General features: G+C 37.9%; 1 long non-coding RNA gene across 1 annotated transcript in view; it reads right to left on the minus strand.

Moving 5' to 3' along the window:
* Positions 1-25,197, minus strand: part of LOC105479361 (uncharacterized) — a 70,343-nt gene extending 45,146 nt beyond the window's left edge. The window contains exons 1-2 of the long non-coding RNA XR_985832.2: positions 25,120-25,197; positions 20,090-20,207 (exon numbers count right to left, since the gene is read on the minus strand). This is a non-coding gene — a long non-coding RNA (uncharacterized lncRNA). The remainder of the gene's footprint in view (positions 1-20,089; positions 20,208-25,119) is intronic.
* Positions 25,198-26,287: the final 1,090 nt, after the last annotated feature.

A 26,287-nucleotide genomic window follows, 5' to 3' on the forward strand; every position in this document is an offset into this window, starting at 1 on the left:
CACAGTTGTTAGTGTTTCCTAAAGAATGTTGAACACCAAAACCTTTTTTAAAAATTGGGTTTCTGATGATCTGAAAATCCTCCATCACTCTTCTTTTTCAAGAAGAGACACACTTGTCAAAAAACAAAAACTTTCTTCCCTTGAAGAACAAAATCATTTATTCTGTTTACAAATTATATACATTTACAAAACCTTTAGCTCATAGTTCCAACTGAAATATCCAGCCCCTAAGATCCCTTGTTCCTAAAACTGTAAATTTAATTTATCAGTAGCTGGCACCATTTCCCTCTCACCTTGAGTTGAAACCATGAAGACCAGAGGACTCATTTTTTATTGGTTCATGCTTCCAGCAGCCTGGCTGTCAAGGTGAAGGTGTACTCTCTGTTTCCTTCTAGAAGAGATGCTGGAGCCTGTACATTAGGCCCCCAGTCCCTTATGGAAGGCTCTGAAACATTACCTCATTGGCCCTGCCTTAATGCATGGCCAGCATTTTATGTCTTTGGTTGCATTTGCAAGACATAAAATCAATTTAAAAATTATTTTTGATAATACAATATAGGTCTCGTAAATAAGCAGAGACACACAATTACATTACACAACACACAGCAAAAAGTCTTGTTAAACCTCTCTCCCCCTCACGACATTCAACAGCTCCTTCTTTTCCAATTCATGACAACCTCACTCATTCTTTTCCACCTACTAAGCATGACTATGAATAGAGTCTACACTTTCCAAAATCATGTGCCCTTAACAAGCCTTCTTGAAGCTCAAAATTCACTACAGAGTATAGTCTGTGACCTACACTGAAGGTATCTTGCAAGAATAGCATCTTGTTGAATTTCACTGAAAAAATTTCTTCTACATAATAACCGGCATAACATTAGTGTTCACGTTTTAAAACAACAACAATGAAAATGTAATCCTGGTAAATAACTGTATCAAGTCACAGTCATTTGTAAAGATGTTAAATAAATATAATGAATTAGAAGTTAAAATGACAGTTTAATCTGAAAAGTTTCAAAGACTAAACACAGCAAAATGAGTAGGAGATAAATGGTAAGGACTGCTATGGTCATTCTCCTGCCCTGAATTGACATTCCCCTGAGTGTCTGAGGACTGGGTTTCATTTCAACTCCTTCAATTGCCTTAACATTCAACCACACTTCCTGAACCTTCTGCCTCATTCTTCTCTCTCCTCAATAAAACATTTTTGTTTCCAAACCCAAAATAACTTCATTGACTTTTTTATAATTATAAAAAATAAAAACTCCTTATGAAAAGTCCAAATTATATAAAACTCTAAAAAGCAATAAAAATAATGGCACCACTAAGAGATGACAATTATTAACATTTTGTTATACTCCATTCAAGACAGTTGTAATATGTATGTTTATAAATTTAGATATGCTTTTTTAACCTTAAAAATTCCCATTTTTAAAATACATGTCATTTCATATTTATCTTTATTTTCTTTTTAAATTTTTTATACCAGAATTTATTTGAAATTATAAAAGTAATACATATTTATTATAATAAGTGAGACAATTCAAAGATGTGAATACAAAAGTTAATCACCTTCTTTGCTCTTTTCCTTTTTGTCCCCTGAGCTAACTAAACCTTCTCCAAGGGTTTAGTTTCCAAGGGTGTAGTTTCCACATAATAACCAAAACATTATTAATTTGTAAGATTTTTGAAGAACAGTATAAACAAATAGAAGCATCACATGTTTGGGAGTTGTTTTTCACCAGCAACAGCCTTCCTGGGAAAAGAAGAAAGATTAATTTGACGTGCTCACCTATATTCTACTGATTTTGATATATATATTTTAATGTTTATCCTTAAAATAAGCAACTTTTGATTTTGTAGATTTACTTTTTTGTTTCATTATTTCATTATTAGTTCATTAATTTTTATTCTAGTCTATTGTCTTTCTCTATTTGCTTTGTAAATAGAAGTTTAATCTTTTTAAACTAGTTGCTTAGGGTAGGAAATTACACGATCAATTTGAGATTTTTCTTAAAAAATAGTTCTTCATAGTTATAAATCTCCCTTTAGTACTACTTTAGCTGTACCCAATAAGTTGTGGTATGCTATGTTTTTGAATTTTGTTCATTTCAAATGTTGATTTTCAAAGTATTTTCTAATTTTACATGTTTTTTTTTTCTGTGACCCATTGATTATTTAAGAGTATGATTTTTAAAAATTATCACATATTTGTAAATTTCCTTCTGTTGCTGCTTTCTAGTTTTATTTTATTTGTATCACAGAACATACATTTAGTTATTTCAATTCTTTAAAATTTATTAAGTTTTTAAAAAAATATTGCCAATTGTCCATTCTAGAGAATGTCCCATGTGCATTTAAGAATGTTTATTCTAAGCCGGCCACGGTAGCTCATGCCTGTAATCCCAGCACTTTGGGAGGCTGAGGCAGGCAGATCCCGAGGTCAGGAGATAGAGATCAGCCCGACCAACAAAGCGAAAGCCTGTCTCTACTAAAAATACAAAAATTAGCTGTGCATTGTGACGTGTGCCTGTAGTCCCAGCTACTCAGGAGGCTGAGGCAGAAGAATTGCTTGAACCCAGTTGGCGGAGGTTGTGGTGAGCCGAGATCGCACCACCACACTCCAGCCTGGGCAACAGAGCAAGACTTTGTCTCAAAAATAAAAAAGAATGTTTACTCTACCATTTTTGGGTGAAGACTTCTCTAAAATTCTGTTGGGTCCAATTGCTCTATAGTCTTATTTAAGTCTTGTACTTCTTTGTTGATATTCTGTCTCATTGTTTTTCCTAGTATTGAAAACCCATACTGAAGTCTCCAATTGTTTTTGACTTGTCTATTTCTCTCTTCAATTCTATCAATTTTTGCTTCATGTATTTTGGGACTTTGTTGTTAGGCATAGTACATATTTATATACACACATACACATATATGTATGCATATGAATATATACACATATATGTGAATATGTGTAATTTATAAGATGTCTATAATTACATATATAGTTGATAAAATAATATTTATGTCTTCCATTTTGCTCTTTGATTTCTGAAGATCTTACTTTTTTTCCCTTTAATTCTCCATACTGTCTTCTTTATACTGTATAGATATTTTTAGTATACCACTTTAATTTCCTTTTTTTAAGCTACATATTTTTAGTAATTCTCTTAGTGGATGCTCTGGGAGTTACAATTAACATCTTAAAACAATCTAGGTAAGATTAATACCAAGTTAATTTCAATAGTATGTAAAAACTCATTTCTGTATAACTTCACTCCCCCTCCCATTTGTATTATTATTATCACACAAATAACATCCTGATTCATTATAAGCTCATCAACTCAGCTTTACAGTTACTGCTTTATGTAATTTTCTTTAAGTCAGACAAGACAATAAAAGTTTCAAACAAATGTACATTTATACTGTTTTAAAAGTTTACCTATGTATTTATCTTTTTTGGTTTTCCTTATTTGTTTATGTATTCAAATTACTCTAATGCCTCTTCAATTCATCTTTTAAGACTTATTTTAGCTTTTTTTTTTTTCTTTTTTGGCAGGTCTGCTAGTAACAAGTTTACTCATTTTTTTTTATCTGAGAATGTCTTGATTTCTTCTTTGCTTTTGAACAACAGTTTTGCTGGATATTTAATTCCTGGTTAAAAGTCTTTTCCTTTCAGTACTTTAAATATGACATGCCACTGTCTTCTTTGCTCCATGATTTCTGTTGGTAAATCAGCTATTAATCTTAGTGAGGATCCCTTGTATATGATAGGCCACTTTTCTCTTATTGCTTTGAAGATTCTCAGTTTGACTTTGTTAAAAGACCATTTAACAATGGCATATTTAGAATAAATCTCTTTGAGTTTATTAGACTTGAATTGATTGCTAAATTCTTGGCCATCATTTCTTCATATATTCTTCCCTCTCCTTTTTTTCCTCTTCTTTTGGAAATTCTATCATAGATATGTTGGTATGCTTAAAGTGTACCAATTTCTCTATTCATTTCTCTTTATTCTTTATCCTTTTTATTCCTCAGAATGCATAATCTCAAGTGACATTTGTTCAAGTTTCTTCTGCCAGCTCAATATGTTGTTGATTCCTTCTAGTAAATTCTTCATTTTAGTTCTTATACTTTCCAACTCAAGAGTTTCTATCTGGCTCTTTTTTAGGGTCCCTTCTCTACTGATAATCTCTCTTTGGAAAGACATCATACTCATAGTTTACTTAAAGTTTTTAGACATATTTTTCTTTAATTCCTTGTACTTTTAAATTTTTAACTATTTATTCAGTATAACATCTGTGCTTCTTGAAGTACTATTTCTCTTGAGTACTTTTTTCTCTTTGTGTGCCAGACACTTTTATCTTTGTATGTCTCATTAATTCTTTGTTGTCGTTAAAAACTAAACATTTGGAATAATATGATACAGCAACTCTTGAGTTCAGATTACGCTCCCCTACTTTTACAGTGTTTTTTACTTGTTGCTGTTTGTTAGAATTATTTAGTGACTTTCTCATACTAATTTTGTAAAATTTGTATCGTTTTGGTCTTGTGCAGCCTGTGAAATACCTACTTAGTTAGCTTAGTGATCAGCTAATGGATTGATGAACATTTCCTTACATTACTTGTGTTAATAATTCTCCAAATGTTTGCTAAGTGGCTCTATGTGTAGGTATAGGGAATGCCTACAACACTCAAGCAGACAGTTCCCAGCTCTATCCTAGCCATCACTTTTGGTTTCCACAGAGTCTTAAAGGCAGACAGAAATAAGGGATTAGGGTGCTTGCAGGTCTTTATGGGGATGCATACAGCCCTGGACATGTGCAAGCACATGAATATGATGGTTAATTCTATGTGTCAACTTAAATGGGCCACAGTGTACTTAGATACCTGGTTAGACATTACTTCTGGGCATGTCTGTGAGCATGTTTTCAGAAGAGATTACCATTTGAATTTATGAGCTGAGTAAAGCAGCTGGCCCTCCCCAACGTGAGTGGCCATCATTTCATCCATCAAAAGACTGAATAGAACAAAAAGACAGAAGAAGTTTAAATTTTTATTCAACGTGATTGCCTGTGTTGAGACATTGATCTCTTGTACTTGGCACTTCTGATTCTCAGGACTTGAGACTTGGGCTAGGATCTACACTGTTAGCTCTCCAACTCTCATGCCTTCAAACTACACCACTAGCTTTCTTGGATCATCAGCTTACATATGGCAGATCATGGGACTTCCCAGCTTCCATTATCACATGAGCCAATACCTTATAATACATCTATCTATCTATCTATCTATCTATCTATCTATCTATCTGTCATCTCTCCTGTTTCTCTAGAGACCCCTGACTAATATAGCAACCTTCTAAATATCCAGGAGTATGCCAAAGCTTTCAAAGTCCCCTATAATTCCCTCATATTTCCTTTTAAGTTTTTGATTAGCCTTTTGTTAGCTCCAGCTATAATTCTGCCTCAGGCAGCTGCAAAGTTAAACAATTGCCACTGGTTGTTTTCAACCAATGAACTGCAAATAAGGCCTTTCACACAGAGTAGCTGAGTCAGGTCAGTTAAAGACAAGCCCCAAGAATGACGCTTTTCAAAGTACTGCCAGACAGGTCAAATAGTGACAATAAACGGAATGGTGTATTTGGGTAGCTCCAAGTCCATTCAGCCCTTTCCAGTGGCTACTAGGTTACTGTTTTTCAAATGTACCATGGATCTTGAGAGGAGAGATGAGATTAGGTCAAACTGTAACATCATATAATTTATTGTTCCACTAATATTTAGCCATTACTCTTAAATAAATCTTTTCAGATTGTTGCAAGCCTTTAATTAACTTCCAGAGCTCTGAAAAAGTTGATTTTGACAGTTTTAAACAGTATTCTTATTGCTTTTATAGAGAAAGGGATTTTTAAAGATTTTTCGGAAGTCTTCAGTCATTTTTTTAATAAAAATTGTTAAGACTATACATAGTTTCTGAATACAGTTTAGCTGTGTTCCAAATATTCTAGCATAGAGTGCTCTTCTACTTGTTACTTTTAATTATTTAAATTAAAAAATTCATTATTGAACCAAATCTTGATTTAAGAAAGTGTTTCACATTTTCCATGTGTATACTCTCTTGGTTTCTGACATGTGTGTCCGTGTGAAGAGACCACCAAACAGGCTTTGTGTGAGCAATAAAGATTTTTAATCTACCTGGGTGCAGGCGGGCTGAGTCCGAAAAGAGAGTCAGTGAAGGGAGATAAGTGTGGGGCCGTTTTATAGGATTTGGGTAGGTAAAGGAAAATTCCAGTCAAAGGGGGGTTGTTCTCTGGCGGGCAGCAGTGGGAGTCACAAGGTGCTCAGTGGGTCAGCTTTTTGAGCCAGGATGAGCCAGGCACAAGATAATGTCATCGCTTAAGGCAAGGACCGGCCATTTTCACTTCTTTTGTGGTGGAATGTCATCAGTTAAGGCAAGGCAGGGCATTTTCATTTCTTTTGTGATTCTTCAGTTACTTCAGGCCATCTGGGCATATACGTGCAAGTCACAGGGGATGCGATGGCTTGGCTTGGACTCAGAGGCCTGACAGTTACTTATGTTTATTTTAGTTTTAATGTATTAAAGAAAAAGTGTGACCTTGTCAGTCTTTACTTTCACATGTTTATTAAAGTTTTCTTTGTGGATACTTCCATGAATGATTTTTGTAAATGTTTCTGGAAATATATATTTTTTGTGTATGGGTAAAAAGTTATATTAGTCAAAGACTATATGTTGCTGACCTACAGAATCTGTAAGCTTTCCATTTAATTCATATTTCCAACATTTATTTACCCTTTTAGGAGCTTTTTCCTTATGGTTAGCACATAATGTTTTATTTGCATGGGACATTTTCTTTCACAAAGTATTTCCCATTTTCATATTTACTGTTTTGGCCCTTGGTAATTCCCCTGCATCTAATGTTCTTCTAATATTACTATTATTATTCTTGCTTTTCTTACTTGTATTTCTTTAGTATATATTTTACTCAATATTATATATTTTAGTATATATTTTCCATTTTTATTTTGTTTATTATTTTCTCGTGCCAATTCAAATCTTTAACTTATTTTCCTGGTAGATTTTATGAAACCACAAAATCTGAGACAGGTCTTAGTTAATTTAGAAAGCATGTTTTACCAAGGTTGAGGATGCCCCGTGGCACAGCCTCAGGAAGTCCTGATGACATGTGCCCAAGGCAGTTGGGGTGCAGCATTTTAGGGAGACAAGAGACATCAATCAAGTACATTTAAGAAATACAGTGGTTTGGTCCAGAAAGGTGGGACAACTCAAAGTGGAGGTGGGGGTTCCAGGCTATAGGTAAATTTAAACATCTTCTGGTTGACGATTGGTTGAGTATGTCTAAAGACCTGGGATCAATAGAAAGGAATGCTTGGGTTGAGATAAGAGGCTCTGGAGACCAAAGTTTTATCATGCAGATGAGGCTTTTAGCTAGCAGGCTTCAGAGAGAGCAGAGAGAAATGTTTCTTATCAGACTGAAAAGTCTGTGTTGATGTTAGTGCCTGAGAGGTATAATGAGGCATGTTCCCACCCCCACTTCCCTTCTTGGCCTGAATCAGTCTTTCAGGTTAAATTTTAAGAGCCCTGGCTGAGGAGAAAGTCCATTTAGATGGTTGGGGGGGCTTAGAATTTTATTTTTGGTTTACAATTTAGAGTTCTTTCATATCATTTGTTTTCAATAATGTCATCAGAGAGATATATGTTATGGAACAACAATAACAAATATTTAGCTCTTTCTTAGATATAATGTATACAAATGAGTCTTATTCTAGATTAGCAGCAGGCCTTGGAAGAAATCTATGAAAATGTAGATTTTTAAATTTAGTTTACTTTCCCTTTATCCCCATAAGACACCAAAGAATATCAAGTCTCTGTACTTGATATGTCAAGATTTTTAAATAAAATAAAACCTAATGCTAAGTTGAAAATAACCAGCTGAGTGTGATGGTTCATGCATGTAATCCCAGCACTTTGGGAGTCTGAGACAGAAGGAATGCTTGAGGTCAGGAGTTCAAGACCAGCATGGTCAACACAGCAAAACCCGGTCTCTACAAAAATATTTAAAAATTAGCCAGGAGTTGTGGTGCATGCCTGTAGTCCCAGCTACTTGGGAGGCTGAGATAGGAGGATCACTTGAGACCAGGAGTTCGAGGTTACACTGAGCTACAATTGTGTCATTCACTCCAGCCTGTGTGACCAAGTGATACCCTGTCTCTAAAATTAAAAATTAATAAATAAAATAAAATCGTGCTAATTGGAATTGAATTGCAAATCCAAGAAGTTAGTGGCCTTCTGCAAAAGAATGAACTGCAAAGCTTTATATTAAGTGCATAGAAGATATTATAAACCACAATTTCTATCCCAACTTGGATAGTTTATTTAAGGTCTGAAAGGTAATTTATTAAAAATGTTATCTATGACCTCATGCTAATTATTTTATTAATATTATTTCTTTTAATTCTCAAAGAAAGTGATAATACATGGGAAGTATATGGACTGGAATTTGGTATATATTAAATATGCAATAAGTGTGAGCCAGTTTTATTGTGAATATGAATAACTTATGATTCAGAGCTACTTATGGATTTGTTATTATCACCTGTAAAGAGGTTAAGTGACATGATTGACCAGATCTACTTGGTTAGTTAGTAACAGAGACAGAATTCAAGTTTATGTAAATTTTATTCCAAACCCAATTCTTTTCCTTCTTTGTCTTACTGCTTTAAAAGGAAAAAAGAATAAACAAATATAAAATGTTGAAAAGTCACTGAGGCCCACTTTACAACATAACTACTGCAACTTCCAAAGAATCCTCAAATATAAAGAAAAATACTTCTGATTGTTTATTTTCATTTTCTAAATACACCTTACTCATTTTTCTAATGCCAAATGTTAATTTACTAGTTCCCAGTAGTCATGACAGGACTTCTGTGTAGTAGGTAGTATTTAGACAAGTCTCAGGACCCTATTTGACAATGAACTCTGCCCAGAGAGAAGAAAGTTCTGTCACCATGAAAGGAAGTACTCACCCCTGGAAAGGGCAGCTACCAGTTCCACCACTTCCAGCACTGCCCCTGCTGTTATGGAGCCATCAGAGAAGATGCTGCTTCAAAAAACAAACTCATTTGCAAACCTTTCATAATCCTTCCTGGGGATCTCAAGGTCACACTAACTTCTACCCTTCAAAAGCCTTTCTCATCTGCATTGCAGAGACTTAAACTAATCTCCAAATATTCTGCTATATCCTCTTCAACAGTGTCCTTTCTCTTCTTCCTCTCCCTGCTTGCTAACCTGTCCTAATTCTCTTACATATTCCACAAGGCCACATTCAATTAGCCTTGTTCTATGACGATTTCTCTAAACCTTTCAGTCTACATAAACCTTTGAAGTGCTAACAAATCATATAATATTTTGTATTCTTTAACCTCAAATAAAGTGTGATGTCCTGCAAGAACAGGAATTGTCAGATGCATATTATCAGCCAACGAGAACTACTATAGTTCCAGACACATAATAGTTACCAAAATAAAATTCCTTAAGTTAAAAAAAACTTTGGGCCAGGCACAGTGGCTCATGCCTCTAATCCCAGCCCTTTGGGAGGTTGAAGTTGGTGGATCACCTGAGGTCAGGAGTTCAAGACCAGCCTGACCAACATAGTGAAACCCTGTTTCTACTAAATAGAAAAAATTAACTGGGTGTGATGGCACATTCCTGTCATCCCAGCTACTTGGGAGGCTGAGACAGGAGAATTGCTTGAATCCAGGAGGCAGGTTGCAGTGAGCCAAGATTGTGCCATTACACTCAAGCCTGGGTAACAAGAGCAAAACCCTGTCTAGAAAATAAAAAACAACAAAAAACAAACAAACAAAAACTTTAGAATAGTATGATGGCTACATTTAAATATGTCTTTTAAATATGTTCTGTGGATTTAGGGTGGCTATATTCCATGAACAATTTTTGGTGTTTTTGTACTGTAGTAGTGTAATTATAAAATGGCATAAAAAACAATGCAAAAAACCTCCCTAAATCCATGTAAACATTGTTAACCTTACACGGATTTGATTTAAGAGTTTAAACATTATTAAATGTCAAACCAGAACTTTGCCTCCTCATTAATCAAAGTGAAAAAGAGAATTAAGATCATTGTTCCTAATTGTACCAAAATTTCAACCTGCTTTCTTACTAATTTTATATTGCTTAAAAAATATGACATGGTATAAAGTAAAATAAGCATGTAATAAATTGTATTAGTAATTATTTTAGCCAAACACATCAAAACATAAAGATAGATATTCTAACAGAAAATACATCACTTATATATCTTCAAAATCACTGTGTAACTTAATCCAAATTTCATTCATAAATTTTAATATGTCTCTGGCTTCAGAATAACTTTAATTAATTGGTTTGTAGTCTCAAATCTCTCCTCCTAGAGACAAGTCTTGAACTCTAGAACTTCAGCTCTTTAGGAAAACTTAATATAAAAACCCCATGTTCACTGGCTCATTGTGAACTTTTCTATTTCTGATCTTAAAATGTTTTTATCTCTTTGCTGATAGTTGACATAAAAATGGCCTCATTTCTGATATCATATCAAATTCTTTTTCTTGTGTCCTTGCAGGAAGAAGAATGTCTACTATTGGTGTGCTACCAACATCACTTCTTCTAGTCCACATTCTACCGTGTGTTTTTTTAAATACATAGAACCATATATAACCCATTTGACAAGGTCTTTCTTATTTTAAGGAGACTTGATTTCTTTTCAAATTTCTTTACTTTCTAAATGTAACAAAACCTTTCAACAAAACTATAAAATGGTTTTGTGTTCATGAATTCTACCCTTCCAATATTCAAGTATTTCAGAAAATGCTTGAACCTGCTGTGCCTCCAGTTCTCTCATTTAATCTGATGCACAAAGTTTTGAACACCTGCTATGTGCCAATTACCGGTAAGAGACCATTTGTTTTAAGTGCACATGCTTTCACACAGAAGAGGTTGGTATGTTTTATTCTAGATGTTTCCAATGCCTTTGTCATTGTGGAAATACTATTTGTTCTCAGTCCAAAAAAGTACTGTGAAAATGTCGCAGCCAAAGTATAAAAATTAGAGGTGTTTTGTTTCCCTAAATACTCTCTAGTCTGTGGAGATGTGAACACCTTATCTTTCATGTGCTGCTGCTGCTACCACGTAGTTTTAGGTGAGTTGACCCTCCTTGCTTGTCCAAACTTGCTTTCTAGCTTCTGAAAATGCAGTGTTATTATACGCTTGGCCTGACCAATGAGTTAATGACTAAGGATCACTGAGTGACAGCATTCTGGTTCTACAGCAATAATACATCTGACCCAAAGGAGAAACCACTGATCATTAGGATCAGCAATTAGAAATCTACATGTAATTGCCCATTAAAGATTGGCCCTTGAACTCCCTTTTTGGGTGCATTCTGCAGGTCATATATGGAACCTAGAAGTGAACAAATAGTAAATGGCATGAAAAGATGTGCTTTAAGCAGCACTCTGATGCTGTGACAATCTGGGAGCCAGCTGTACTGAGAGATACACTGTTCCTGTGTTTAAAAAGACTTCTTTTGTTAATAATCCCTCACACCACCATACTCATAAAAGTAAAGCAATCCCAATCTCACATGGTCTGGTGAGGAGGGAGCTGGTAAAATACCAGCATGAGCACCTAAGGCCTTAGTGGACTAGAGATATTACTAAAATATTGAGTAAAGAGTCTTCAGATTATGAAGGGATTAAATATCTATTATGAATTTTAAAGTAAATGTAAAATTAATCAACAAATCCTAGATTAACTGTAAAAAATATGAGCCATCACATAGAACAAATAATCTTTTAGTCTATATATTAAATTGTCCTGAGGTTATGAATGAAGTTATTGTTCGGGTGAGGGAGAAAGGACAAGATGGAAGAAGGTAAAGAAGGTAAACAAGATGGCGCAGTTCCAGGTTCTTCATCAGTGACTTTCCCACGCCCGGGAAAAACACCCACTGTCCGCCCCTGCGCATTGTGACGTCAAAACAAAGAAATCGAAACTTACCCAGCCACACCTATGAAGACGCCCTTACCCCCGCCCCTGTCCTGCCCACCTCAAGCCCCATCCGTAAAAGGCCGCTCCCGGAAGACATCGGCGCGAACTTCCTGGGCTCCTCCTCATATGCGGACCTAGGAACCTCGCCCGAGAACGCTGGAGCCTGAGAACGCCGGAGCGACCTCCTCGGCCTCCACCGCCGGAGACCGGTGAACCTCGCCCTTTCCTCCTTCGCATTGGCTAGCGAATAAAGTTTTTTTACCTTGCCTACTTGCCTCATCTCTGGCGCCTGCTCCGGTGGTCGCATAAAACAAATCAGTTATGTTTGGGACTCAGGAGTCAAAAGCTGAATTTTTAATAATAAATATTATCAATCAAAAAGTGAAAGGAATATTGACATAAGGTAAAGAAGAATCAAGGGAGTTCTGAGAGACTATGTTTCAATAAAGCAATCACAAAACATTCTTGATCATCTTATCCGTGGTCATTCCTTTAGAACATATATAATACGTATTTTAATCACATACATTTCCAGTGGGCAACATGAGAAATGCAGAGATGTTAAGCATCACCTTAAATCTACACAAACACTTGAAGAAGTGTTGAGATAGTGTCATTGAGAGTGTGCCAAAAGGAAAACAGCTTCTAAGCAACCAGATATTCTTAGTGGAAATGCATATCCACCTCAGACAGATGACCTTTGCTATACCTATGTATTTGTCTCTCATGGTTTAATTTTTGAATGGACTTTATCACCCTTCAGCCACATCAGTTCTCATCTGTTGCTAATCATCATGCAGATGCAAGTGTACTTTGACTTCAGTGAGTGTTTTTCATCTGTGTAAAAAACAACCAAAAGGAACAAAGAGAGTGAAGGACAAAGACTGTGGCAAATATTTAGAAGGAAGAAATATATGGATTTTTATAAAGTGAAAACAAAATCCACGTTATTTTGAGTTACCTTGTACTTGTGTTAGGAAAAAAGATAATTAAAAATTGGCATATAGTTTTCTGTGGCATTATTTGTGACATTAGTTGTGACACATCTGAGATATAATGTGCTATTACTGAAGTGTTCTTCCTATCTTCCATTCTGTAGAAAAACCTGAGACATAAGCAAAATGGGACAATATCTGGTGTCTTGGTCCATTTGTGTTGCTATAAAGGAATACCTGAGGCTGGGTAATTTATAAAGAAAAGAGGTTTATTTTGTTCCTGGCTCTGCAGGCTACACAAGAGGAATGGCACCAGCACCTGCTTTTGTTGAGGGGCTCTGGAAGCTTCCACTCATGGTGGAAGGCAAAGGGGGGCAGGTGTCATGTGGCAAGAGAGGAAGGAAGTGAGAAAGGAGGAGGTGTTCACCTCTTTTCCACAAGCAGTTCTCACAGGAACTAAGACTGAGAACTCACTCGCTCCTGCAAGAATAGGAGAATGGCACCAAGCCATGAGGAATCTGCCCCCAAGACCCAAACACCTCCCACTAGGCCTCACCTCCAACACGGGATCAATTTCAACATGAGACCTGGTGTGGCCAGACAAATTATATCCAAAATATAGCACCTAGTTTGTTTGGTTAATTTTAAAATTGAATCAAAGTAATAAATTATTAAAAATGGTTTGCACATGTCTCAGAGAATACATTGTAAGTTAATATCTATTAATGTAAGCTCATTTGGAAACCATTTGATGTAGGGCTAGAGCTGATTTGTGTATGTGTGTGTTTACTATAGATAGAGCCAGCTACGTGAATATCGGTGTCATCAATTTTGTATGTTATACCCATGTTTCATTATATAAGAACTCCAGTTTTGGTTTCTTTAAAGGATGTCTGGAATTTAAAGACAGATGCAAAGCTATCTGAATGCAAAATTGTTCTAGATGTGTAATTTTTTTCTTCAATCATTCTTATTTGCTAATATTTTTAAACCAATTATCTTGATCAAGTTATTTAAGTCATTGCTCAATGTCATTGAACTTGGTCTTTTGAAAATGAATTTCTTTCCACACTCATATTGCTTTGAATAATTCTTATTTAAATTATGCAATTAAAATAACAAATGTACTTGAAACAAACAACCTTGGAAGTAAAAAGCAAAAGCTATCTTTTGGTTTGAAAAGAAGGGTGTAGCCTATTAGAACTTAAGCATTTAATGTTCTGTGGGCATCTGTGAAGGAACAGAGTGTCAGTCTGGAGGTTGGATAAATTGAAGGTCACTTAAGAGCTCTTTCTATCATGTTTAAAATAACATCTGAAGAGCAAGACATTGTAAAATGTGGTAGTGGGGCCAACTTTGTAAAACACAATGTTTTATCCCCTCTCGCATGAGAAAAGAAAAATTATTTTCTTTGAAAGCTTTATCATTGCCTTGAAAACAGGATAATCTTTTACTAATTAGCGGCTAATAATATCAAGTGATAAAAATCAAACATTATTGAAAGAAGATAGGATGAAGTGACCTAGCAAGCAAATTTAGGAGATAATTCATTAAAGGTAATCTTGAATGGATGACACACAACTTATTACTAAATGTCAATTATACTGTCTTTATAGTATAAAATATAGATTTATCCAACAGCAGTGCTCACTTTTCATCAAGCTATAAATTTTTATTATTGGGAAAGTGAAGGGGTGGCCTGCCCCTCCACACCTGTGGGCATTTCTCGTTAGGTGGAATGAGAGACTTGAGAAAAGAAATGAGATACAGCGACAAAGTATAGAGAAAGAAAAAGTGGGCCCAGGGGACCGGCGCTGAGCATACCAAGGACCCATGCCGGCACCGGTCTCTGAGTTCCCTTAGTATTTATTGATAATTATCTTTACCATCTTAAAGAAAAGGAAGTGGCAGGATAATAGGATCATCGTAGGGAGAAAGTCAGCAGTAAGACATAGGAATAAAGATCTCTGTGACATGAATAAGTTTAAGGAAAAGTGCTGTGCCTTGATATGCATATGTAAACATCTCCATAAACCTTTTTAGTGCACAAAGAGCAGCATTGCGCTAGCAAGTCCACCTTTCACCCTAAGGCGGTTTTCTCCTTTCTCAGTAAACAGAACATACAATCGGGTTTTATACCGAGATGTTCATTGCCCAGGGATGGGCAGGAGACAGATGCTTTTCTCTATCTCAACTGCCAACAACCACCAAGAGGCCTTCTTTCCTCTGGTACTGGTCCTCCTCAGCACAGACCCTTCACGGGTGTCAGGCTGGGGGACGATCAGGTCTTTCCCTTCCCACGAGGCCATATTTCAAACCATCACATGGGGAGAAACCTTGGACAATACCTAGCTTTCCTAGGCAGAGGTCCCTGCGACCTTTGGCAGTGTGCGTATCCCTGGGTACTTGAGATTAAGAGAATGGTGATGACTTTTAACCAGCAAGCTGCCTTCAGGCACTTGTTTAACAAAGCACACCCTGCACAGCCCAAAATCCTTTAAACCTTGAGTCACCATAGCACATGTCTCTTGCAAGGACAAGGTTGGGGGCAGGGTCACAGATTAACAGCATCTCAAATACAGAACAAAATGGAGTCTCTGTTGTCTGCTTCTTTCTATATAGACACAGTAACAGTCTGGTCTTTCTTTCTTTTCCCCACAGGAAAGCCTGTCTCAAATAAAAAGAGAGGTTGATACAATGATGCACAAAAAAAATTGCTAACATGTTTCCACTAGTCTGGGCAAAAATGAAGAAAACTGAAGAGTCATAGAGTGGTGATGAAGCATAAATTGGTAATTCTTCCTCAAAGAAAATCTGGGAACATTCATTAAAAACTTTAAAAATATATACACATAATTACTCAGCACTTCTGATTCTAAAAAATCCTCTTGAAAAAACTATTACAAATATGCAAAATGATATGTGCGTTACAAAATTCTCAACAGGATTGCATAGGAAGGAAGGAAGGGAGGGAGGGAGGGAAAAAGGAAGCAAGCTAGCAGCCCCTACTGACTTCTAAAAGGGTCAACTTTATTTATGGTTATAAAAGATGAGTTGAATTATGCTGGTTGTATTTCTGGAACTGAATGACGATGAAAATGGTTGCAGTTCATTCAGTTCCACTAGCAGCACCATAACTAGACTATTTCAGCTATGTGCCCACCCACCTCTGTAGTTTCTACACACAAAAAAAGCCTACCATTCCATCTTGATTTCTCCATAATTTTTGAATTGCCAACATCCTTCCAGTCAACTCCATTCTGTTTATTATCAGAGTCAGAATTGGTTTCCTTTGCTTGCAGCAAAAACTTTAAATGGTACACATTATTATTCTTCTACAATAAGATTAGCATACTGTGCTGTCACCCAATAATATATCGGTGTGCTTTTTAACCATTCCTTTATTATTCAGCATCTTAACTACCTCCCTTCATTCCTTTCCTCCTCCTTCCTTTCACTGTTGCTAGCAACAATGTATTTCTTGATTTGGATGCTGGTTACACACTTTGTTCAATTTATAAAACTTCATCAAGTATACTCATGCATCCTTTCCATTTTTTCGCTATAGAGATTACACTTGAAAACGGATTCTACTTATAACTAGAGACAATCTAATATCTCACATTTTTTAAACTGGCAGAAAGTCTGAACTGTCTAGATCGATATTCCCTCTTCCTTTTGCTCTCTTGATTTTCCATTCAAATATTTTGAAACTTTGAAATAATGTTAACTTTAACCACCATAAATACTACCAGTATAAGTAGAAACAATGGAAAGAGAAGATAAAATATTTGTCACAATATTAAAAAAATCAAAAAATAAAATTCGCATAGACAACATTACTATTTCTACAACTGGTCCTGCCTATTACTCATACTATGTCCCCCTGATATTCAGCCAGCTCTCAATTGGTCAGAGTTCTTTGTCAAGTAGACCAATACAAACCATAATTATTAATAACCGAGCTTAGTTCTTGGTGATTCTCCCAACATAGAATAGAGGTTTCAATAACTTTATCACTGCCCTTAGTAGTTTCAAGGACACTCTCCAAATGGTTGGATCAGAAAATGTCACATTCATCAGGAACAGTTTGGATTATGCCCAAGAATTTAGAATCCAACAGAGCCCAGAAGTAAAACAAGAGGCACTGCACACAGAATAGTCACTTAACCAATGATAATAGGGCTTTGCTTCCAAATTCTAGATATTTCTTTTGTGATTCGTCTAACAGAGCTTACTATAGATTCCATAAAGCACTCTGAACCACCACTGAAATTCTAGTTATCATTGCTCTTACTGAGCCCAAAGGGCCAATGTACGTAATCATTTGTACAGGTAGAGAGAGATGTCTGTCTTAGGTTCCATCTCAAATTTGCAGGTTTTCAAGCCACTTGGCAAATTAATTTAGCTGCTTTCAAACTCTCCAATACTGCCAACAAATTCCAAAGACAGCAACTGAGAGATGTGTCTTCTGTCCTCTTAAGGTAGGGAATGCAAAGCGAGCCTACTGGTTCTTCACTTGAAAAGGGAAATTTATTCCAATATGCTGCAATTCTCAGGATTCTCAGACATTTCACAGAGGTGGTAGATTTTAGTGTATTCATTTTTTTTCTATCTTGCTTCCAATGGAAAACAAGTGTCTCAGCAGGGTGCCTAATGTGCCTAATGTTCCTGCTATTTCCAGTTTCCTACAAATTATCAGCATGATTTTGCCCATTTAATGTAAAAGTGTGATGTCGTGTGATACAATGAATATATTTTAACATAGATCTCTAGAGACAATTTATCCATGAAACAAGAAAGTAAGGAATACTTCTGCTCCTGTCAGATGAAAGTAAACTTCTGATGTTTTCTGACTGTAAGAATGAATAGGAGAAAAGCATTTGCCAGATCGAAAAGTGCACACCAGGTGCAAGGGCCTTGTGGATTGTGTTATCATCAGTGTTTTACAAATATTTGTTGTTTGAAGCCTCGTTGTGGAAGGGTAATTCTTTATTCACACCCTGTTGAACTCAGGCACAGCCTGAGCTCAATTCTGTGAGATAACACAGCACATCACAAAGTGTTTTCACAGATAGCTTGTTTCACAGATAGCTTGGCACCGTCAAAGTTTCCGAACCTATTGAGGACTTATAAGGAAATATGAATATCCAGGCCTAAAAACTAGAAACAAGCTATCTGTGAAAATGCTTTGTGATGTGCTGTTTTATATCACAGAATTGAACCTGCACTTTGATGAAACAGGTTCCAAACACTCTTTTTGTAGAATCTAAGAAGTGACATTCTGCCAGCATAGGCACACATAAGTACTTGCCAGGAGTGACATACTGCCCAGCGCTTTGCTAAATACTTCATGTGATATAGGTACTATAATTATTCCCGTTTTACAGATGAAATACTTGAGGTCCAGAGATGTTACGTTCTTACTTAACGCAGCTCATCTGAGCAAATAAATGAAACGAAATTCAAATGTACATTTCTTTCAGCTTTTTAGGAATTTTGAGGAAGTTTAGGAAAAGTTTGTGCATACTGTTTTTTCATGAACCTTCATTAACACATTTGGAGTGATTTTAAGAGATACAGGAATGAGTTCTGAGCAATAAGAATTTTTTACATTTATGCTTCATATATTTAGTGAGCATTCACTTTGTGCCAAGATGTCTAAGGTTTGTGCTGTTGAAGACATAAATACTGTCTCTCTAGGTCAGTCTATACAGACACTTTTATCCTTTGTCACACTATGAGTTATTTAAATATGATAATGTTTTTATTTCAGAAGCAGAAAAGCAAACATCACAAAGCTGTGATTTTATAAATTCTACGTGAGGTTTTGATTCAATTCACTTTTTTTTTTTTTTTTTTTTTTGAGATGGAGTCTGGCTCTGTGACCCAGGCTGGAGTACAGTGGCACATCTCTGCTCACTGCAAGCTCCGCCTCCCGGGTTCATGCCATTCTCCTGCCTCAGCCTCCCAAGTAGCAGCTGGCCAATTCTCTTTTTAAAAATTTGTCTCGCTCAAGCCTGTAATCCCAGCACTTTGGGAGGCCGAGACGGGCGGATCACAAGGTCAGGAGATCGAGACCATCCTGGCTAACACGGCGAAACCCCGTCTCTACTAAAAACACAAAAAATTAGCCGAGCGAGGTGGCGGCGCCTGTGGTCCCAGCTACTCGGGAGGCTGAGGCAGGAGAATGGCGGGAACCCGGGAGGCGGAGCTTGCAGTGAGCTGAGATCTGGCCACTGCACTCCAGCCTGGGCGACAGAGCGAGACTCCGTCTCAAAAAAAAAAAAAAAAAAAAAATTGTCTCATCTGATAACTCATGACTTTCCATAAACTAGCAGTAAATAAAACAAATAAATTATTGAGTGTAGGGAATACATTTGGAATATAGAGAAAAGTATCTCTGGAAGGCCATACAAGATATTTTAGTGCTCATAACTTTGCAGGGTTCAATATCAAAGTCGAGAATAAATGCTTGAATTGATGGATACCTCATTTACTCTGATTTGATTAATTCACATTGTACGCCTGTATCAAAATACCTCATAAATCCCTTAAATATATACACCTACTATGTATCCATAAAAACAAAAAAAAAAATTAAATAAAAAGTCAATGTCCATCTATAGTCGTAATACTCCAGCCTCAGCCACAATTTTGCTGAGATTTTTCCACATCAGTAGCAACTTACAAGGATGAACTTTAAATCGATTTCTCTTGGTCAGATTGCCATTTCCCAAACACTTCCTCACTTCTCTATATTTCATAAGATTTATCCAATTTCCACTAGAATAAAAATTTCAATGAATTTGCAAGGTGACATTTCCATTCATATCTTGGGATTTCACTTACCTCTGACATTTAGAAGTTCCTTTGGTAAGAATACATAACAATGTAACGGCTTACATTCTTAATCCAGGAAGGAAGGAAGGGGAAACACTTCACTGGAGTAAATGTCATTACCTTTAGGCTAAAATATGTTATATGGAACATAATTCTGTGGAATCCTGTCATTTTCAAAATGCTTTCCTGTATTTCAGAAACAACAACAAATAAGCGAACTGAGAACTTACCAAGTGGCAGGCACTGTAGGAGGTGCCAACTGCTCATAATAGACCTTCATGTTGCAGCTTCAGCCCATCTTCCCCATCTCGTCTCCCAGGACTCAAATTAGCAAATTTCCTTAGGCTACTGTGAGGAGGATGGATTAAAATGGGGAAAAGGCTGAAGCAGGGGGAATTAATTAGGAACCTGTTACAGTATAATTGGGGACAAATTATGACGGTCTGCCTCATTATAGCAGTAGTAAAAATAAATTAAAATGGATAGATTCAAGAAATATTTAGGCAATAGATTGACAGCATCGGGTGGTTAATTGACCTTATTGTGAGAGTTTGTGTGAAAGATGGGAATAAGTGAATGATAAACCTCAGGATTTTGTTTGTTTTTAATGTCAACAAATGGGGAGAAAGGTGTGGGACTCCTTGTTCATCTTTAGGCATCTTTAGGTATAAGATTCAGTTACCTGAAGGATCGTTAAGAGGACATGCTTAGTTAGTATTTAGGTTATAATACAGAAGAGAAATTTTGCTGGATATACAAGTTTGTGAGCAATTAACATGTAATAAAAGTAATGAGATCACCCCAGGGAAGCTTTTATATTGATAGTGAGGGAAGCCTAGAAAAGACCCCAGTGCCTATAAAAGTGCCTGGCAGATACATAGTTGTCAATTGATAAGTGCATGAAATAATTAACTAATGAAAGAATGAATAGACATAGAGATATCTCTTTCTGACGAACAGATAGATGTATAAACCAGTAAGTTCGTTCTATGTGCTATAAATGAAGTACTGTGGAAAGAAGTAATATTAAATGTTTCCTACAATAATTCATTAAATTTTATAATAAGTACAATAAATTAGTCATGGCAGATTATTTTCTTATTTTAATCATGATATGATTGAGGCCAAGAAGGGTACTTTTGTAAAGCAGCAAAGGTGCAATTTGTAATGATCGAATCAGGACTATAACCAATTTTCTTTTTTAATATTAAATGAGAATTTATTGAAATAAAGATTATATTTAGTTTTTTGGAATGCAGAATTCAGAAAAGATAACAGAGGTAGAAGAGGGAAAATTTGCTCTTTGGACTATAATGCGAAATAACGAGAGTCAGAAGGCAGCCCTGCAAATCGAAACCATTTGAAATAAGTGGAAGAAGATTACAGAACCACGGTCCTTTCTGCCTTTCTGAAAGCCAGCAGCAGTATCCCTTTTCAAAGTCACCCTAGAGAGGGCCCAGAATGGACTCTTATCCTGCTAGATTTTCAGAGTCCTGGGTCTGTCCCTAGAGAGGGCCCAGAAGGGACTCTTCCCTGCTAAATTTTCAGAGTCCTGGGTCTGTCTCTCGTCGGTGCTAAAACAGCAAGATTTGTATTAATCATCCTGTTCCGCAAATGCATAACCTGAGGTTCCTTTCAGACATTCAGGTTGTTGATGGAAATTTTGCTTGGAATTTAAACTGCATAACAAATTGAGGCCCCTTTGCCCTCATAAATCAGAAAACTTCTCTAGAGGGGTTTTAAGTCTCTAAGTTGCATTAATGGGTGTTTTAACATGTCCAAAAGGCAAATATTCTTAATGCAAGTAGTTTCTCTTTTTTCATCTATCAACTAGAAACTCATTCCCATACATTGCTTGTGCATGTGTGTGCTTCTCTCCATCTACTTGAGAAATGTGGGATTAGGTAGAGGGGAGGAGCAATACATTTTTAGTCTAATCAATCTTTCCAGGGATCTCTATGGGGTTCAGTTACATAGGACTTCAGGGCATATTTTCTTCTGATCCACATGGACACTGCCTTTTATAAAGAAGAAGAGGGACTGATGTTTTCATCACAATAACTGTCATTCTGAAGTCACTGTGTTTTCAGGATAGAGCACAGGATTGCCTTTCAGGAATCCCAAGAGAGGGAATCTCAAGTGAAAGTAATGGTAAATTCACAATAAACTACTGCCAAGGGAATAGAATCTTTTAAATGGAATTCTGTCATCAACACTATTCTGTTCTGGTGTTAATGACAGAATAAAATTCTATTTCCTTGGAACAGAATAACCAACACTTTCAGATTATCTAGGGGAATATCCGTTGTCTACTACACCCAGATTTTAGGACTTGGAGTTATCTCAGTCTCTTTCCTTTCTAATGAAAATCTCTACACTTGATGCTGCTGTTACTATTCATGGTAGCCCTTCTATTCCCAAGGCCACTGCTTTATTTCAGGCATTTCCAGTGGCCCTGGCTGGAGAAAAGGGGCTCAGATGTAGGGAATCACTCTCAATTATACAGAACTAAATATCATGAGATATTTATTAAGAAATCTTAGTGATGGAGATATTTCTTAAGAACATCAATTTCTTCTACTATCTAGTTATTGGTGCAACCAGCAGGTCTCTGGTTTGTTATTTCATATTCTAGTTTGACCTGCTTTCCAGAAGGGTTTCCTTAAGTAAGTGATAAAGGCCAGTTGTCTTAATAGATATATCCTGAGGGTACCTTAATGTAGACTCTTCCAATTTATTCAAGACTATTGTCATTTGATTCCTACTGACAACTTCAAAGCCTCATAGATACAGGGTAAACTGGTAAAATTGAGTTCCTTAGACTGCAAATCAGTGAGCCAAAAACTGAACCTTGGGCTTTCATCTAGGAGTATCCAAATCCCTTGCTGCGAAGACAATGAACTTCAGACCCAGGCAGTCATAGTTTGAGCTCTCTATTCTCTCTCTCTCTCTCTCTCTCTCTTTTATTTATTTATTTTTTATTTTTTATTTTTTTGAGATGGAGTCTCGCTCTGTTGCCCAGGCTGGAGTGCAGTGGCGTGGTCTCGGCTCACTGCAGCCTTCACCTCCGGGGTTCAAGCAATTCTCCTGCCTCAGCCTCCCGAGTAGCTAGGATTACAGGTGCCTGCTACCATGTCCAGCTAATTGTTTGTGTTTTTAGTAGAGATGGGATTTCACCATGTTGGCTAGGCTGGTCTTGAACTCCTGACCTCATGATCTGCCTGCCTCAGCCTCCCAAAGCACTGGGATTACAGGTGTGAGCCACCGCGCCCAGCCTCTAATTGGTAGAAAGTTATTTAATCTATCTGATTCTGAATGTCCTCATGGAACAAATGGGTATAATAATACTCACATTTAAAGTTTTATATAATAATTTGTGATAATGTATATGAACTATCTGGTGCATAGTAAATGTTATTGATATCTTAATTGTAATATTATTATTAATCTATCAAGGATTTGTAGTTATTATTACTACAACTAGTATTGTGACTGTTACTGCAACTACTATCACTTCTATCACTACAATTACTCTTATGACTACTAATATGACAAGCACCAATCTATTTTTTAGGGTTGTTATGAAAGTGGCTGTATGTAAAGCTCATACATAAGAGCTTGGCACATTGTATGTACTCAATAACTGTTCCTCTTCCTCCAAGTGACTAGATATATTCAGATTGATGGGGTTGAAGAAGGACAATGGTGTCTATTGCGCTCAGATTTGAGGACTTGGAGTTACCTTAGTTTTCTCCTTTTCTGACAAAAGTCTCTAAACTTGATGCTGCTGCTGATATTCATGCAAGCCCTTCAATCCCATGGTCCCTGTGTTATTTCAGGCTTTTATCAGCTTATGCCTGAACTAGTACAATAGCATTGTAATAAAATTTTCTATTTCACTTTTTTTCTGTCTTTAGGCTGTACTTTACTGCCAGATTTAGTCTTCCTCAACTAGCAGTCTGTAAGTTTTCACTCCCTAGTTACAAATTTTGAGGGATTCCTTTAAAATTTAAATCCAAACTCCCTGGCATTCAAGACCATAAGACAATTTCCTCCCAATATATCTTTACAACCTTGTACATAAATGCTACCATAAAAATAAGGCTCAAACAATCCACCTCTAAACATGCTCTACAGGCCAGGTGTGATGTCTCACACCTGCAATTCCAGCACTTTGGGAGGCTGAGGCAGGATAATTGCTTCAGCCCAAGAGTCAAGACCAGCCTGGACAACATAGTGAGACCCCATCTCTATAAATAACAAAAAAAAAAATTAGCCAGGCATGGTGTATCGCACCTGTAGTGCCAGCTACTTGGGAGGCTGAGGTGGGAGGACTGCTTGAGTCCAGGAGGTTGAGGCTGAAGTGAGCCATAATCACACCACTGCACTCCAGCCTGGACACCCAAGCAACAAAGTGAGACCCTGTATCTCTCAAACAAACAAAAACAAAAAACAGAAAGGAAGAAAAAGAAGAAGAAATAAAATAAAAATAAATAAAAATAGACATATAGACATGCTATAGAGTTATTGAGGGCACACAGTATGCCAAGCACATATGTATAAGCTTTACATATAGTGTCTTTCATAACAACCCTATAAAATAGATTGACCATAGTTACAGAAGTAGTCATGATAGTAATTGTAGTAGTAGCAGTGATGGCACCGGCCACCTGTCTGGAGCTGCCGCTGCAAAGACAACGGCTGCAGAAGGGGAGGTGCCGCCAGAGCTGCGCACTCAGCAAAGCCAGGGTGGATGGGAGGCGGGGCGGGGGTAGCTGGGAACAGGCAGGAGACTCGCCCCCTAACGAGTTAAAGGGTGGGGAGCCCCGTGCTTGGGGCACAGCTGCAGAGCTGCCGCCGCAGACCTAAGCATCCCTGTGCTTTCGTGGGGGCCAGGAAGCCCCGACCCACAGGTTCAGAAGTGCCTTCTTGCTCCCATTCCTGGCCTCTGCCTGCTCCCTGTGCCCACTTCAATTTTGGAGCAAAGTTATGGCCAAGCCTGGGTGCTGTTGCAACCTGGCCAGGTGTGCGCATGCTCAGGGAGGCGCTGTTACACCAGCTCCCTGCCTCCCCAGCCCGCTTTGGACTTTGGGCACTGATGAGCTCGGGAGAGTGGCGAGGAAGCGCTGTGGGCTGCTGGGTTGAGGCCTAGAGGCACCCTTCAACACGAACAGCCTGGGTGCTGCGAAGGGCATGTTGATGGCAGCAAGAGGAAGACAGGCTACTGGACAGAAAGGGACGGGTCCTAGTGAAGCCCCACCTTCAAGCCAGGGATGGCTTCAATCCTGGAGGCCCCGCCGTCAGTTCCGGTCGGAGTCTGTGGCCTGGACTGAGCACTTATGGTTCTTTTTCCAGGCCCACCCATGGCCACCCATGGACCAATCAGCATGCACTGCCTCCCTTCTGAACCCATAAAAACCCCCAGACCCAGCCAGACTCACACAGAAGTCAGGAGTACCGGCTGCGAGAGGGAGAAGCCCACTGTGGGTCTCCTCAACTTGTTGGGCCAACCTTCCTGAGGAAAGGAGGGACAACCTGCCTGCAAAAAGGAGCTACCCACTTCGGGTCTCCTGAGAACTGTTCTGCCACTCAATAAAGCTCTTCTCCACCTTGCTCAGCCTCCATTTGTCCGCAAACCTCGTCTCCCTGGACACAGGACAAGAACTCAGGACCCGCCCGGCGGGACTCAAAGAGCTGTAACACAAACAGGCCTGAAACACGCTCCCTTGCTTGCCACGTTGCAGGTGACGAGAAGGAGAGAAGAGCCGTGTTCCTTTGGGGAGCCCAGACCTAGGGTCTCGCTGAGCCAGGGCTGTGACACTCTCATTGGGGCTCTGTGGTTCCTGGCATCTCCAAGCTTCCAGGAGCCACCGTGTTCCCCTCATCCAAACGGGTACCTGCAGCAGAATCCACATGCAGTACATCTGGTCCAGCTGCAGCCTCATGCAGAGCCACACCTGTGCTGGAGCCTGGAGCTGCCTGCCCCACTGCAGCAGCCGGTATGTCTGGCTGTTGCCAGACACTGCGCTCACTCACCCACACACCCCTTGCCACTCTGCGCCTAGCTCTCCCTGGGCAGGCGTGGGATCTGGGCTGGTGGCGGGAGCCAAGCACAGCCTGCCAGGACAAGTGGGCAGAACAAGCCCAGTGGGCACGAGCAATACTCAGGCAGAAGGTGCCGCCAGCCACAGAGGTTTCTGGCTGATGAAACGACACCTCAAGGATCCCATGACAGCAGTAATAGTAGCTATAGTAGCAGTCATAATAGTAGTTATTGTACTAGCAGACACAGTAGTTGTAACAATAGTTATAGTAGTTGTCTTAATAGCAGTGATAGTAGTTACAATAACAGTTAAAATCGTTGTAAGAACAGTAACTGAAAATCCTTGATTGACTAACAGTATTACAACTAAGATATTTATAGTACT

The sequence above is a fragment of the Macaca nemestrina genome, chromosome 7, assembly GCF_043159975.1.
Source record: "Macaca nemestrina isolate mMacNem1 chromosome 7, mMacNem.hap1, whole genome shotgun sequence".
In the NCBI taxonomy this organism is placed as follows: domain Eukaryota; kingdom Metazoa; phylum Chordata; class Mammalia; order Primates; family Cercopithecidae; genus Macaca; species Macaca nemestrina.